The following is a 3,732-nucleotide window of genomic DNA, read 5'->3' on the forward strand; positions in this document are numbered from 1 at the left end:
CCCATAGGCTTTGGTATATTGTGTTTCCATTTTTATTTGTTTCTATAATTTTTTTTACTTCCTTCTAAATTTTTTTGTTGATCTAATGGTCCTTTAGGAGTATGCTATTTAATTTCCGTGTATTTGTACAGTTTTCAGAGTTTCTCTTGTTATTGATTTCTAGTTTTATTCCATTCTGGTAGAGTAGTTTTTGTAGGGAAAATTTTTTTCTTGTAGAATATAATGTCAGTTGGGTAGGGTGGATTGGCTTTAATTTTGAGTGGGCACTGTAACATAGTCCCTGTATGATCTATTCTATTGTAATCAGTGTCCGTGGTGCCTGTAAGTTCCGAATGGTTTAGGCTATAGTTCTTGGTAAAGGCTACAATGGGGCTTTGACGAGGAGTAGGGCACTCAGTGGGCTAGTCATCAGACCTCTGGATAGCAACACTGGTATCAGTTGTCACTGTGGCAGACCTCAGGTAGACCTGCCCTTGGAATCCCATACGCTCTTGTGGACATCAGATGTGGCAGCAGTAGGTCCAAGTTGGACTGGTCCTAGGGTCTCTGGGGGAGGTGTGTAGGTGTCAGCAGTGGCAGTGGTGATTTGAGCGTGTCAGGTTTCTTGTGATTGGACAGTACATACAAGTATGCAGTGGCCCCACTGTGGGGGGTGGCAGAGTTGCTTTTGGTGGTGGCAGGCCCAGGCAGATAGTTGTCAGGCTGTGGGAAGCACATAATTTAGCTCCTTATGTCCTGGAGGCAGTTTCCCTTATATACTGAATCACCCTGTTCCCTGAGGCATAAAGTAATGCTTGGGTTTAAGTGCTAGGAAAAGAGTCATACTACTGGGTTCAGCTGGTGTCATAAAATTGCAGCCATCTAAATTGACATGGGAGCCTCAAAGATGTAGAGATGAAAGAATTATTGGGCTGCAAGGAAAGATATAACTTGATGTTGGCTCCACTCTCAAAATGGCACCATGATGCAGCAGTTTATTCTGCAGGGAGTAGGTGGGACCCTGTGTGATTTTCCTCTCTGCAACAGTATAGTCACATGAACTCCAGACAGCTCCCTGTGCTAGGTTCAGAGCTTGTGAGAGACAGGGGGCTCTCTATAGTTAGGATGGCGGGTGTATATGAGGGGAATATGTATTGTTGGGGATCACGTGCTTATTTTTTCTCATTATGAGGAATCCTTCCTCATTCCAAGCCAATCATAGCTTTGCTTTCTTCTCTATGCTGCCATCTCAAGTTTTCTTGTCTCAAGTGTTTCCAGTCACTTGCTTGCTACACTCTAGTGTTCTCCTTCAGATGCTTTATGTGATGTTTGATTATGCACTTCCAATTTTGGTCTTTCTTTGTGGAAGAGGAGCGTGCTGTTTGCCTCCACTGGGCCTTCTTTTCCTCTAGACTTTTTAATGACCATTGTTTTTTATTTAGTAAATACATTCAACCTGCTAATAAAAATATATATATTTTTAAAGTAAGTTAATGTGGACAGGTATCACAATTTTATAATCTATTGAATGCAGTGAGTAATTACTAAATATATTTTTTAATGTATAGAAAAAGTTACAGCATTGAAATACCACTTGAGGAATTGTAACTTAATATATATTACTCACTTGCTTTAAATTTTTTATATAAATGACAGAAAGGACCTTGAGGATATCTGTATATTAGTTCTAGAACAGCAAGAATTTTGTGAAAAGCAGAAGTCAGCTATATTGACAAACTAAACAGACAAGAGTAAACAAGTTACAAAAGTTATTTAAATTTACCCTGAAGAGAAAGAGCCTAGAGGCAAATTTTAAAGCAAGAATTACAGGATATTTTAAAAATCATTTTCATATTATGAGAAAAATTCAAGAAATCTGTTTTGCTATTCCTTATGCAAGCATGTAATGACATACATTAATGTTCACCATACTCTAATAAGACACACTAACCTTCACCAAATAACATTTTAAATAAATGAAAAAATTAAGCAAAGAAAGGAAGGGAGAGTGTATTCCTACCAGATATCAAGACTTATAAAAATTCTGTAATTAAGGCTATTGGTATTGATGCAAGCATAAATCAATAAAACAGAATAGAGCATCCAGATGGGAAAAATAGACACACCTATAAGGAAACCCGATTTATCACAGAGTAAGTTTGCAGATTGGTAAGAAAATTGCAGTTATTTGAGCAAAGATGGAATGATTAATTTCATAGAAAAAGTAAATAAAATAAGATTTCTATTTCATACTATATACAAAATATTATCATACCTTAAAGCTCAAAATGAAAAAATAGAGCTCTCAAATATTTAGAAAACATTGCAGAAGAATAACTATATAAATTTGACTTAAGGAATAACTTTAGGCCATGTCTAAAACCTAGGTCTTAATTTTTTTTTTTTTTTTTTAAGTTGTGGGATACATGTGCAGAACATGCAGGTTTGTTATGCAGGTAAACATGTGTCATGGTGGTTGGCTGCACTTATCAACCTATCACTTAGTTTTTAATTCCCACATGCATTAGCTATTTGTCCTGATGTTCTCCCTCCCTTTGACATTCACCAACAGGCCCTAGTGTGTGTTCCTCCCCTCCCTGTGTCCATGTGTTCTCATTGTTCAACTCTCACTTATAAGTGAGAACATGTGGTGTTTGGGTTCTGTTCCTGTGTTATTTTTCTGAGGCTGATGGCTTCCAGCTTCATCCATGTGCCTGCAAAGGGCATGATCTCATTCATTTTTGTGGCTGCATAGTATTCTACCATGTATATGTACCACATTTTCTTTTTCCAGCCTATCATAGATGGGCATTTGGGTTGGTTCCATGTCTTTGCTACTTTGCATAATACTGCAATTAATATACACAAGCATATATCTTTATAATAGAACAATTTATATTCCTTTGGGTATATACGCAGTAATGGGATTGCTGGGTCAAATGGTATTTCTGATTCTAGATCCTTGAGGAATCACCACACTGTCTTCCACAATGGTTGAACTAATTTACATTCCCAGCAACATTGTAAAAGTGTTCCTATTTCTCCACAGCCTCGCCAGCATCTGTTGTTTCTTGGCTTTTTAATAATCACCACTCTGATTGGTTTGAGATGGTATCTCATTGTGGTTTTGATTTGCATTTGTCTAATAATCAGTGATGTTGAGCCTTTATTCATGTTTGTTGGCTGCAGAAATGTCTTCTTTTGAGAAGTGTCTATTCATATCTTTTGCCTACTTTTTGATGGAGCTATTTGTTTTTTTCTTGTAAATTTTTTAAGTTCCTTGTAAATTCTGGATATTAGACCGTTGTCAGATGCGTAGATTGCAAAATTTTTCTCCCATTCTGTAGGTTGTCTGTTCACTCTGATGATAGTTTCTTTTGCTGTGCAGAAGCTCTTTAGTTTAGTTAGATCCCGTTTGTCAATTTTAGCTTTTGTTGCAGTAGTTTTTCATGATTTCATCACAAAATCTTTGCCCATGCCTATGTCCCGAATGGTATTGCCTAGGTTTTCTTCAAGAGTTTTTATGGTTTGGGGTTTTACATTTAAGTTTTAATCCATCTTGAGTTAATTTTTGTAGAAGGTGTAAGGAAGGACTCCAGATTCAGTTTTCTGCATGTGGCTAGCCAGTTTTTCCAGCACCACTTATTAAATAGCGAATCCTTTCCCCATTGCTTGTTTTTTTCAGGTTTGTCAAAGATCAGATGGTGTTAAATGTGTGGTCTTATTTCTGAGTTCTCTAGCCTGTTCCATTGG

This window comes from Colobus angolensis, unplaced genomic scaffold (assembly GCF_000951035.1).
Source record: "Colobus angolensis palliatus isolate OR3802 unplaced genomic scaffold, Cang.pa_1.0 Scaffold691, whole genome shotgun sequence".
Taxonomy (NCBI): domain Eukaryota; kingdom Metazoa; phylum Chordata; class Mammalia; order Primates; family Cercopithecidae; genus Colobus; species Colobus angolensis.